Source organism: Cygnus olor, chromosome 13, assembly GCF_009769625.2.
Source record: "Cygnus olor isolate bCygOlo1 chromosome 13, bCygOlo1.pri.v2, whole genome shotgun sequence".
NCBI lineage: Eukaryota > Metazoa > Chordata > Aves > Anseriformes > Anatidae > Cygnus > Cygnus olor.
The window spans coordinates 8,120,964-8,134,510 of NC_049181.1; the positions used below are offsets into that span (position 1 = coordinate 8,120,964).

At 46.2% G+C, this 13,547-nt stretch overlaps 1 protein-coding gene across 5 annotated transcripts in view; it reads left to right on the forward strand.

Moving 5' to 3' along the window:
• The window catches only part of GPC3 (glypican 3), a 149,251-nt gene that overhangs the window by 73,791 nt on the left and 61,913 nt on the right, over positions 1–13,547 (forward strand). The gene's annotated exons all lie outside the window — the stretch shown is intronic.

Here is a 13,547-nt window from a genome sequence, read left to right on the forward strand (position 1 = left end):
AATGCTCAAGCCTGCTGGTGCAAAGCCAGGGGAGATGCCGTTGAATATCGACATGGGTTTTATTTAAAATAGCATTTGATTTTGCTTCTATTCATAAACTTTTATATTGTCCTCTCCTTTTTTGCTCTTCTGTCCTTTTAATTGGATGTGTTCTAGCCCCTGGCATGTTGTGGCATTTCAGTGGAATTTCCAGTGATGCTTATTTCAATTAAAAGTGGAAGGTAGCTGCTGCTGCTGCGCCCTCCTCCTTGTATGCATGCGCAGCAGCATGGGGAGCATCCTCTGACAACACGTTTGATGCCAAACCTAACTTTGCTTCGAAGCTCACACAGATCTTTTCGTTGACTTCAGTCAGAGGCAGATCACACAGTTGGTGGCAACTTTATGCCTGCTAGTCTGCGGTATAAAAAGAGCTTTTTAAGGCTGCTGCATTTTATGGGTGGGAATATCATACGGTGCCCACTGAGCCCGGCTTGACTTCACTTCAAATCATGTGCTGGCTATGGTGTGAGTGAGATGCGTGCAGGCTGCACGCGGCAGGATGTCTTGCGTCTTTTCTCAGCTGAAGTCACAAGAAGCCTACAGATCTTGTGCAGATTAATTGCTGGTTCTGTGTACCTGTTTATGCATACTGTGACTTGGCCTATTCCTTGTTTTAGTGGAGGAGTTGGTTTGTTGTTGTGCAACTGGCTCCCAAGCATTAAAGAAGATATTTGGTCCTGTGATGCCTTGATATTAGTAGTAAAAGCTAGCAGAAACGGTGGCAGAGCAAACTGCCTTAACTGTTGGAAATGATTGTATACAGCTGTGCTGTTTTATACAACTTTACTGCACGGAGCCCAGTTTCTCTTCTCATTCCTGGCTCCCATGACAGCTGCGTTTGACAGCTGAACATGGGATGCTTGGGATGTAGAAAAGGAGAGCTAGTGGTCATATCTAAAACAGACTGTATTGCAGGAAGGGGTGTAAGGGAGTCTGTGTTCCTTGGGTGCTGGGCTTTAGGCTTCAAAGTTTCAAACTGCCTCATTTTATAGTAAACTGTAATGATCAAGGACATAGTGTGAAGGTTTGAAGCAAATGAATTTGAGAGAGAAAAAAATAATTTCAAGCTGAACCAAAGATCACAGTGTCAGAAAAATCCTGAGGCGTTTAGGCAGTGGCTGTGACTTGGAGGCATTTTTGTGTCTGGGGTGAGTCCAAGCGTGTGGCTGCATGGGAGGAAATTGCTGGGTATAAGAGCTGACAGCCTAGCAGGTGGATGTGTGGAGCTTGTGTCTGCTCTTTGGGGAGAAGTGAAGATCCATGGAAAGTGGGAGAGGAGCTGTTTCTAAGAGTTGGTGACAGATTTTTATGCAGAGCACAGTCTCACACTGTTAGTGAGAAGGGATGAAATAGCTTTCATTCTGGGTAGTAAGCCCTATCCCCCACATACTTTCTTGTGACCAGTTCTCCCTGGCTTCTGCTGCTGGGGCAGTGTAGGGGCCAGGTCCAGACAGACCTGCCAGGCTTTGGATGAGCCCTGGGGAAGGTACTTCTGCAGCACGAGCTGCCTTGCTTTGTATTTAGCTCTGTCCAGACCTTTCTTGCATTCAGACAAGCATTGCTCTCTAAGCTTAATGGGGAATCAGGGAGCTGTGTCTGAGATTTTCTCAAAACTGGCTGGATATCTTTGTTTTAACATAGAGATAAAATGCCTAAATGTCACCCCTGAGGACACAGCTCCCTTGCTTGTCATCCAGATTGCTGCAGCCTCAGGCATCCTCTATGAACATAGATTCCTTATTTGCAAAATGTATTCTGGTCCATTTCCTTTCTCAAAGATTGTGTCCTTGCTAAGTCCCACAGCTTTGCAATGCCAGGCTCATGCTCACAAATATCCATCTATTAATGCTTTTTGCGCTAACCCTTCTTTTGGCTTCATTATCCATGACTGCAGTTTCTACCAAGAACTCCATCTGAGGTCATTCACAGGGCATCCTTCATGTTAACTGCTCTGAGTTTACTTCCAGTGACAGTAACCCCCGTGAGTGTTGCTGCCTTAAAACTATAACCAACTCTCCTATTAGCAATGCTGATGAATGCACCGAGAACAAAACAGAAACTTAAAAAGTGGCCCTCTGCAAAGCAGAAATAGTGCCCAGAGCTGCCCAGGCAGATCAGCAGTGTTTTGTTTTGCACTGCAGAAAATGAGGTACTAGGTTGCAATGAGTACTCTGCTTCATTTTGAATTCTCTGCCGGCATGTGGTATATGCTCAGAGCTGTACGTTATATCATTTTTACATCTTATTATAAAGTAGCTTTGAGGTACTGGACATGAAAGATACCATCTACAAATACATTTATAAAAAATAAAATAAAATGAAAGAGTTGAGGCAGATTTTTCAACTGTCCACTTCGGTATGTGCACCCCTTGCTGCTGGCAGCCTGAGCTTTCGGCCTCCTTGGATTGCTGCAGAACAAGAACACACTGGTGGCGTTTATCATCTCTACCTGTTGTGTTTCCCCAACTAATAAATCCCTGAGGGCGCAGAGCCTGCTCTCAGATGTACGCATGAGGGTGAAGTTTGCTGCTAACTGAATTACTCTTTGAAAGACTCATTTGAGCAAGAGCAGGCTGGCTGCAGAAAGCTGTGTTGATAGCCTACAGCTACTTTGGCACAGTTATTTCTATTTAAAGAGGGGGAAAAAAATCAAACCTGCAGTTGGTGAATTTAGCAATTCTTTTTGCAGGTGTATATCTTTCTAACCTAATCAATTTTCACACCTAATTCTCATCTGTGCTATCTGCTGTGGTAGAGATTATGCTCTTAGACACTGACCTGGAAAGGGATAGAGCAAGTGAGCCCAGTGGTTACTGATGATAATTTGAGGGTGACTGGCATGCTCTGAGTTACTTCTTTCTAAAGCTTATTAACTCTTGGATAGCGGGTATTGATCGGTGTCACTGTACAAATAAACTTCATGCAGCTGCTCTCCAGAGCACTGGAGAGCAGGTATTTGATATTGCACCTGCCTGTGCTGGTATTTAAATCATCCTTCCTCGGTCTCCTCTCTGAGGAACAGCCTAGGGAGCTGGGGGAGCTTGAGGGCAGTGGGGACCGCAGAAGGTGATGCCAGGGTGGCTCTGACCAGCCGCTCTCACCAGGATCTCAGAGCAGGTGGGACCACAAGGTTTTGCATGACAAATGCTAAAAAAAATCATCCAGCACAGCTCTGACCATCGCTTCACGCCATTGCCATTGTGTCTGCATGTGTCACTGGTTAGGAGCAAGTGACCACTTCTGGAGCACTTTCTGCCTGGAGATTTTGGTACAATTTTATCTTTTTGGTGAGTTGTGGAAACTTGTAAAGCGAGTACAAAGCGAAGATATGCAAAAATGCGTTAAAAGCATCTTTCAGTCCAGTGCTTTCTCTCCATGTTTTGGAATCATTGGGTAGAAATTTGTTGGAATTTACTTCTGATAATCAGATTCTAGACATTGGTTTGTCAGTGTCAATAAAGGAATTGTGATTAAAAAATCAAATTCATTTCACTTGTCTGCAAACAGCTTATTGTTGAATGAGTTGCTTTAATATATTAATCAGACATAAAGTAGCATTGTAACAAGGTTAAAAGTGCATACCGATTTCCATTGTAAATATATTCTCAATCAAGCAGAACCTAATCTACTGCTGTAAGTCATTCTTTAATTCAATTGTACTAACCACAGTACATGTAAAAACAAGATGTGTTACAACAAAGTCTAAGAAAAAGCCCTGAAGATATAAACATCTTTATAGAAAATAATGATTTACATTTTCAATAAGCCTGATTTGTCTTTGGGAAGAATGTAATTCCTTTATCGTGAGCAAAAATCTAATAGGAGTCTTTTTACCTTGTCTGCCATGTTTTGGGTAAATTATCTTGGTTTTGACCTTTAATTGGATAAGGCTAGAACTGGCTGCCAAGAGGAAAAAAACACAAATGGATCTAGTTGCTTCAAAACTAAGAAAAAATCAAAAGATGAATAAAATCCCTGTGAATGAAGAACACAGGGCCTTCCCGAAGCCTTTGTTAGCCTTGAGTGGATTAATTTTACCAGCAGCTAATCTCTGCTGCGCTGAGAAATTTTTACCGCTTTCTGTTATTAACAATTATTGCACCTTTATTTTAGTCTTTGCTCCGTGAGGTTGCAGCACTGCCATGGGCAGAGCCCAGCGCACCCCTCGGCAAGGAGGCCCTCCTGGGAGGGCTCCCGTGTCCCTCGGGGCTGCTCATCGCTGCCTCTTGGGTGCGGAGGTGGCCAGATAATGAACCCTGGCGGTCCTCTGGGCTTAGCTGGAACACGAAGTGTTGTTATTACTCTGCTGAAGATATTAAGCAGCTTAAAAACTGCTGAAATGATCTGATGAGCTTTGGTGCCTACAGCCTTGTCGTTTTAGCAGAACTGGTCTTGAGAACACGAAAGGAGGTTGGAGGGGGTAGAAGGTGGCTGCTGGGGGTTGTTCCTATGGGAAAGTTAAAATAAGTAGGGTTATGGTCCTCTGTAAGGGATGGTTGGATGGGGATTGCCAGGCGCTGAGTGCTTTGGGGTTGGGAGGCTTTTCTGTTCAGCTCCATTGCCCCTTCCCAGCGTGGAAAGGAAGGAGGGTGTTTTATAGCGAAAAATGCTGTTTGCGGTGTAAAAAACCTTTGGGATGGTTTCAGTACAAGAGTTTATTGAAGTATAAATCTAAAAAGCTGTGTATACCTGTGAGCGCAGATCTGCACGGATTACAAAACAAGCAATGCTTTTTACCTCCTTGTTTTGACATCAACAGTTAAAGCAGAGTTAGCAGTAAGCTTTGCATGCTCTCTTTTGTATAAATATTATGCTATTGGATTGCTGATAGAAAGAGAACTAATTAAGGAGATGTGGATATCATCAGTAGATTTTTTTCTTCCCCGAGATTTTATGAGCAGTAATTTGAAAAGAGCCATATTAAAGTCATTGAGGAACAAGTTAATGCTGCGTTTCCAAGAATATTACCCTTCTACCCAAAGATTATATTCAAGAATAAACAGTGTACAGTAGCTAATTGCTAGCTGACACATTATAATGTCTTTATACTTCCAAAATTGAATCAGTCTGGTTTAAAAAGTAATGCAGTAACTTTTTAATTATTTATCAATGTATTTCTCAAAGAATAATTGAATCTCTGCTTGAGGCTACAGGGGGCAAGTTGGACCAGTGGATATTGACCACATTTGCAACCCAGTTGACACTGCTGCTCTTAAATAATCTCTTATAGGCCCTGTCTCCGGGTTGCTGGCTTATGTTCCAGACTGACAGCAGGTATCTGTTTTTCCTCTCTAAATTAAGCTGCTAGGAGTTTATTTCTCTGATTGTTCGTTTCTGTAGTGCCGTAGGCAGAAAAATGCAGTATGATATTAAAATCCACGGAAATCTGCAAAGGAAACCAATTAACTCAGAGAAGGAAAATAGCAAATGAGAACCCCGCTTGCCTTGAGCCCCCCTCATTCCCGTGTTTGCCCTGTGCTGTTTCTCCCTGCCGCAGCCCCCTCGGTGTTGGTGGCACTTTGCAAGGGGTGACCCCTGAGGGTGGCAGGGTTGCCCCAGACTCTGGTTCCTGGCTGCTGCCCGTGGGTGAGTTGTAACCTTCTTGCTGCTGCCGCCGAGAGCCTGGGCTCGTAGCATGTGCTGAATGAACTTGGTGCTCTCAAAGGGGTTGTTTGTACACTGGCGCTGTGCCACAGGTAGAGATGCAGAAAATTCGTGGTAGAAACTGATAATCCCTCAAACCAATTCTTTACTTCGCTTCTCATTCTGAGTTGATATGGATAAAACTCTCTGCAATGGGAGGGTCCTCCTGGGACCTTCAGTGGCAATGATCTAATAGCGTGCACAATTGTGTAATTGCATTGTATGTAACATCCTTAGCAGAAATAAGTTTTGTTACTTTGAGTCCAGATTTTCTATCAAGGTCTTTCTTTCAGCAATGGCTTTGAAATCAGGTGGTTGGGTTGGAAACTTTAGCTTCCTCGGGGCCTCATAGTCCTGGAGGCGTGATGGCAGCAGGGGGCTGGGAGCAGCCGTGCCCTGTGGGAGCTGCTCCGTGGGTTGGGGCCTCAGAGCTTCAGATGAAGGGCTGGTCTTTGGGCACTGAGTACTGCTCCTCGACGTGGCTTTGGTTAGTCTGGCTCACTCCTGCTGTTCTCTGGATTTTGCTTCCACGTTTTCACTTTGCTATGTTGTCATTTTTCAGGCAAGGCTGCCGTCTCTTTCCAGGAATAAAGCCGTGGCTCGGTTGTCTAAGAAACATCATATTGCATAGATCTAACTTAAAAACATAATGGGTACATTAGTATGCTATGGGGCCCAGTTCCAGGAAATGTCTCCGCTTGGGAAAACTGCATAAGCGTGTGCTGAAAATTAAGCAAACGCTTTTTTTGCTTGACTAATCCTGGCAGTTGGCTGTGCTAGGGCACCAGGCTCATGCCCTGCAGTCTGCTGCCTAGCTCTGACCGTAAGAAATGAAATACCCAATTTTGTGTTAAATATGGAATTAACAGAACACTGGAGGGAAACACTGACTTCAAAAGTTGTGCTTTAATTGAATGTCATAGATTATAAATGCAGAATGAACAACTGTGTTCATTTAGCCCAGCTTCCTCTCTACCTATAAATAACAATAAACAGCCTTTTGCTTAAACACAAAGCAGCTTTCTCTGGTGGATTAAATGCTGCATACTGGGGACACTAGAAAGAAGAAACATCTTGTTTGCATTATTTTATGCACATTTGAAAGGGCTCGACTCAAACTGAGGTCACGGCTCCTTTGAGCGAAAGGGCATCCACGTGGTGGAGGAGCTGGGTCGGAGCAGGGGTGGGAGCCGCAGTGGGACACCTCGGGTGCTCTGGCACACGTACGCATCGAGCACCGGACGTCGGGTCCTGCTGGGCGTGGGGTGGCGTGCTGTAATGGGAATGCCATGGCAGTCCCCAGCTGATTTCAGCTGTTTGAGCCCTCGTGCAGCAGGCGGGGGTACTGATGGGTCCTCCCCAAGCCGTGTGTTCCCGCTGCGGCACTGAGCCTCTGCAAAGCGTCTTGTGGCGCTCCGCTCTGTGTGGAGGGTATGATGAAAAATGAAGTGCGTGGTTGTATTTCCTTCTTACAAACACATCCTTACCGCCCTTGGGGTCTGGAGATCGTGGTGATGGCCTTCAGTGTAACCAGGTCGGGTAACTGCAGGGGTCCCCCAGCATTTGCAGCATGTGCTGGGCGTCACCACGGGCGCTGGTGTGACAGACGCTCTGTTATTCTAAGCATTAGTGTTGGTGTGCATTTTACACATTATAGCACTGCATTATTTAAAGGTAATGCATTATTAAACGCTGCTCTCCTCGGCATGGAGAGTAGGTCACTGCCTGCGATTCCTGCTGCTCGGTGTGCATTGTTTAGGATGCTGTCTCTTATGTAATCCTTGCAAGGTGATGTCTGAATAATGGGTTGTACTACAACAGAGTTGATTAATAACAGTGCTCCACTAACGAGGAATTTTAGAGAAATATGTGTAGAAGACATCTATGTTACCATACCCAGTTTGTTCCCACCTGAGTGTGTGGAACCAGAACAATCGTTACTTACTTAATAATGATGTGCCTCCTAAAATAAAGGGCTGTAAATTCATTTTTAAGCCCATAATCATATTTTCTGCTGTGGGAAGAGTGAGGGAGCGGGGAATTGTCTCTTTCACATCTTTCTGACAAAATGTATATAATGATTACAAGCATATAATATGAATGTTTGTCCTAGCTAAATGTTTATTCACTTCTGTTAATCAGTATTCGTTTGAGAGTGTGCCACAGAGTTTGTGGAAAGCAATGCAATCAGTTGAGTAGTGTGGCAGATTTAAATCAGTAATAAAAGCCCTGGGGAAATTAACAAGACAAAACATTAACCACAGACTAAACATTAACATATATTAGCATTTTTATTACACCTGTAGAAATGGTAAATGTGCTTGGTTACTACTGTTAAAAAGTTTATGTTCTATCCCACATCATCACAATGTATATTTTGTTTTAAGCCCTTTAGAATTTAATTAAGCAGATTTCTATAGCATCATTTGAGTAATAGACTTCAGGTTCACTTTTATGGTGACTTAGAAGATAAAGAATATATTTGTACCCTGTTTATAACGCTAATGATACATGTGACATTTAGCAGAGTGGGCTGTGAAAAAGAAATGTGGAAAGGGGAAGAAGCACCAATGCAGGCAGCTGTGTTCCAGTTTTCAGAGTTACTGGCCAGACTGGGTTCCCGTGTGGGATGAGTGATGCTCAGGGGTTTGAGGGTACCAACAAAGGCAGCACATTTTCTTGATGTCTTTGATACTCTGTTCTGTGTGAAGCTGTGTACTGTAGCAAATCACCATTTCAGAGTCTGTATTCAAATCAATTATAATAGTTAATCGCTTTTCAGTTTAATGTGCGGCTTCTCCCAAAGGAAACTCAGAAATAGGTATAAAATGACATATGTGAACTACAGAGAGCGGAGAAGATTGCAGGAGGAAATCTTTAAAAATGAGACCATCCCCTTGGGGGGCGGAGGGGGAGGTGGTACTGTGTCTTCCTGGAGAACGAATCTTTAAGCAGAAGAGTTCACAGAGAAGGCAAATGGAAACTCCACGTAGAGTTTAAGCAAAGGTTAAGTACAGCAAGCTGTCCTTTAGAGCAGAGTGGAGCTTGTGGTCTGAACAAGAAGCAACAGCAGCAGGTATCCAGCAATGTCTAATGTCTTCTTATCTTCCAAGGGAGAGTTGATTAGCCTGTTTTAAAGCTTCCAGGGAATTACTTTTAGAACGCTCTCTCTCTGAAAGGAGATGCTCAGATTGGTAGTGAGGATCACGTGCTACTTCCCAGTTTTTCCCCAGCTAGTTTTGCTTGCCAAGGTACAAAAGGCTTTCGCTGCACTGGGGCTGTGATGCTCTGTACAGAACCTGGTGCTGTGGTCATCGTCCTTTTTTAGTATCATTTAATTGTAGCCCACCGGTCCCAGTTTCCATTGGCATGTGGGCACCCACGTGAACCAGTGCTGTGCTTTGCACCTTTGCAGTTGACTTGGATAAAGTAGCTGCGGGGGCATATCTGCTCCCCTGGCTGCTCACAGCGCATCACTTCCATGTGGCCGCAAGCAGGTTCCCTGCAGTCCTCAGGCACCTCTTACTCTAAATTAATGAGGAAGCATTAAAATGGGCTGATCGCGCTGCTCCATTAGGGTTTTCCCTGGGCTCCTCTCAAATCAGTGCTCCCTCTGAAGCTGCACCGTTACCTGGCTCCCAGGGGCGTTCAGAGCCAGCTGCCTCCTGTTTGCTGTGGGGACCGGCCCCAGACAGGAGGTTGTGGGGATGGGCTCCTCGAAGCTGTGAGGAAGAAATTGGGGTGGTTAGTGGGAGGTCAAGTGTTCCCCCTGCACCTCTGTCATGCTCACTTGGAGGAGGCTAATGAAATGAAGGAATTAGTATGTTTATTAATGAGCCAGGGCAGGGAAGCAGATTTGGCTGTTACAAACCCCCAAAGCCGCCAGGACTTTCAAAGTCTGGGGAGTTGGGAGGGTTTTGCTTGCATTGTGTGTCCTGGCAGCAGTTTTTGGTGGACTGGGAGATTCTCCTAAAACCAAGTAAAAAAACAACAACCCATTCCCCCCCCAACAAACACAACAACAAACCAAAACAAAACTAAACAAAATGCCATTTTATTGTTTTTGTGGCTTGATGTTTCAGGCAGCAGCCTGTTCTGGGACAGTGTGTGTATGTGATGAGAAATGAGACTGCACTGCACAGTTCTGGCACTGAATATACTTTAGATAAGGACTCGTGTATGTTTATGATGCCTCTGATAGCACTCAAAGCTGCAGAGCCCAAGGACAAGAGCTGACAGCTTCATTCTGTCAATTTGCTTTGAATTCCACATTCATAATTTCGCAGCAGGAGGCAGCCACCTATTCCTGCTGTTGCTCAACATTAGCCTGGCACACGTGATTTGATGTGCCACCTTCCTCCGACTCTTGCTCTCGCAGGGTGAAAGAAAGAGCTTGGGGAACTGAGTCTGTGTGTTTCTTAGCTTGCAGCTGGGACTTGGAAAAGGGGAAGGAAGGAAACATGATTTCTGAGATGTTTCACAGGACCACTTGTGGCCCAGAAGACTTCGGCAGATGGTTTGTGAAAGTCTTTCCCGCCACGTAAGCGCACGCGATTCTGCCCCTGCAAATGAGCAGGCAATCTGTTACTTCTACGTTCTCTCACTTTGTTTAATGCTCAAATCCCAGACGGATTTTTGACTAAAAATGACAGTCATTTGGCCGTGACTTCACAAGATGGGCTGCAGGTTTATCTTTTTTCCTGAGAAGGTTAATTGGTCCTTGAATAAATAATTAAGTAAAAACTTGCATATCCTGCTCAAACTTTCCAGCTTCTAGCCATGAAGATTTCATACGCAGCCCCATTTTGGGGACACGGTTGTGGGAAGGCTTGCATGGTTTGCTGCTCCATCCCTTATAGGCTCCTGCAAAGCCCCATTGCTGTGTGGAGCCCAGAGCCAGTGGCTGAGGGAGCTGCAGGTTCAGTTTGGCTCTGCTTGGGTACGGCTCTGGTGCTCGGCCTGCACTGCAGCGAGGTCACACAGCCCTGGTCCACCCAGCCCTGGTCCACCCGGGTGCTTTGCTTTTTGAGTGCTGTCTCAGATGGTGCCATTGTTCCTGCTGTCACTCGGGCCCTCCTCTCCCATTCAGCCCGCTTCAGCATCCTCAAAAAAAAGCCTTGATCCTGGACTTGCTCTTCTCGGGAGTTCAATAGGCTTCACCAGCTGAAAGGCAGGCTTTCAAAAGGAAAGGGGGGGGGGCTTTTCAGAGCTGGGGAAAAATCAAAGGGAATCATCTCCAATGGCTGCTTAAAATAACCGACCTTTTCCTGCTTCTCTCCTCTGCTTTGCATTCCTGTGCGGAGCGTGGGTGCAGCGATGGAGCTTTTGTCGTTACTTTTGTGCCCTGTGTCCCACAATGCTTGCATAGCCGTCATTTCCCCGTGGCAGATCCCCTCTCTGCAGACTCCATGAGGCTCAGAGGGCACCTTTTGGCCATGAGATGTGCAGGGCCCTGTGCGTCTTCCTGCTGTCCTGCCAGTCTGCCCCTTGCAGGGCTGGTGATGCCAGCCAGCACAGAGTGCAGGACGTGGCATGGGAAAGGACAGAGCCTTTTACGCATCAGCCAAGGTTTGGAGGGAGGCTGGACTCTTCTATTGGTACCACTAATAAGTTTGGAAAAATGGGTGCGTTTTCAGGCATACAAACGCTTCCAAGGATGTCTTGCCTCTTGTTTCTCCAGGCTCCTTTTTCCTTGCAGCGTGCAGCTGGGTTTAACTCGTGCCGTCTCTGGACGCGGTCCCTCAGCTGTGCGGAGGCCCAGCAGCTCCATCCCGTCTGGCCAGCCCTTTCCCCTGCAGTGCATCCTTGCCTTGTGCCGCTCTGCGGAGTGAGCTCCCCTCCCGCCAAAAACACAAAAGGCAAAGAAAACAGCCCAAAATGTGGTGTCTATTTTTCTGACTCCTTTCCTACCCGTGGTTTTTAAGCCCGCCCTATGATTTGGGGAGGGCGACAGGATTGATGTATTCTTCTGCAGGACTTGGGTTTGGCAAAGCAAAGAGGAAACACAGCCAAGGGTGGGCAGTGAAACAAAAGGGAAGATGCTGCAGGAACTGTGCCTGCAGCTGCAGGAGGAGCTGCTTGGGGAGGAAACTATAGGTGCAGAGGGGACTGGTGGCAGTGCCTCTTCCCAGCATGCTGCAAACCAGAAACTGCAGTGCCTGGCTCCCTGTGCTCCTGCGTGCTTCCTCTCTTACTCTGTATTGTACAGCAGCCTGAGCAAACAAACTGTGCTGCTCTTGATAATGAAACAGGTGACATTACTAATTTATTTGCCCACCCAAATGCAGGATGTAATAGAACGGAATTAATCTGTTCTCCTTACACATCAGATGCTTGTAGCTTTGGGCGGTGGGCGTGCTTTTTGCCTCTGGTGTGTTGCTAACTGGTAGTTTAGCTGGCTGCCTCGGTGCGGTGCAGGGCGAAGATAAATGAGGTGCTGCTAGGAACGGATGTTTTGTAGGTATGTGGTCGGCCACAAGCCTGGATGTGGGTGGTGGGATGAAGCTCAAGGAAAATGGTGTTGGTGTTGGCTGTAGTGCCTTCGTCATCCCCGAGTCCTCTTCACAGCAAGGTGTGACAGATTCCTGCACAAGTAGCCTGGGGTGGTTCCAAAGGCGAGTTTTCCAGCACCAAGCAGGCCTGGTGGTGATGTGGCGGGACGGTTGTCCCTCGTTGTTCTCCTAGAGGAGATGGGCACAAATCCACCCACAGCAGGGACTGCAGCAGTGCTGTACAGCCGGCACTGAGTCATGGGGCAGTGGCCGTGTGGGAGAGCTTTAATGAGGCATTTTGGATTCTCACCACTGCAGCCACTCACCGAATCATCTGTATGCTAATGAGCTAATTTGTGTCATTAACAGAGGCCTGTTAATCAAGACCTCCCATGGCATGACTGGGCTGTAGCAATAATGCTTGCTGTATTTTAGGCCATGTTTTTCTTTCTTTCTTTCCTTTTTTTTTTTTTTTTTTTTTAAATTAGCAATATGTATGATGCTTATCCCTTGGTACCTGCAGTGCAGGCTCTGCAGATGCTGAGTTGCCTTGAGCTGTAAGATGGAGGTCTCAGAATTGGTATTTGGAGGGAAGATGTTTCCTAAAAGTCTGGCTGGAGAGGTGGAGCATAGCATGCCAAGGTGCTACAGCTTTTGGGAAGCAAGTAGCAGGGAATACCTTAAGCCCCCCTTCCGCCAACATGAGTTTAACCTGACACATGGGAGCTCTGTCAGGCATGCCTGCGGCTATGAGGAACCCCTTGAAGCCCAAAAATGTTCCCTGACTTTTCCTGCCTTCCCTTCCGCAGAAGGGGTGTTCATACAAGAGCTGGTTTGCATCCTTAGGGCAACAGTTTGCTTTCAGACACTGGTGTATAAATGGGAGGGAGCAGACTGACCATCATCCTGATCTGCAAACCAGGGCTCAGCAGGATGGGGGTGCTCAGCCTGTGCCTTGGTGTGTGCATCCCTGGCGAGGGTGTGGTGCAGGACTGTCCCCAGACACCCCCATCTCTCTCGGGACAGGACACTTCGCCTTCCAAGGTGAGATGTGTGATGACTTTAAAAGGCTTCAATCAGAAACAAGTGGGTTCATACTTGCAGGGAGAACAAGTGCATTGGTGTGGTCTCTGCTAACTATCTCACTGTAAAGTTTGTCCCAGAAACTAGCTTACACATGGTGACTGAAGTGAAAAGTAACTTAAGGTCCTAAATCTGCTATGAGAGCAATTTGGGCACTTTGGGGTTGGTGGAGGTGGGCAGCAGCATATAGGTTCCTAACTCCTGTATTTAAAGAGCTGTTGTGCAGGTGGCAGTGTGCATCTTAGCTGTCTTCCTGCAGTTTTTCTGGCCATGAAATTTCCTCACGCT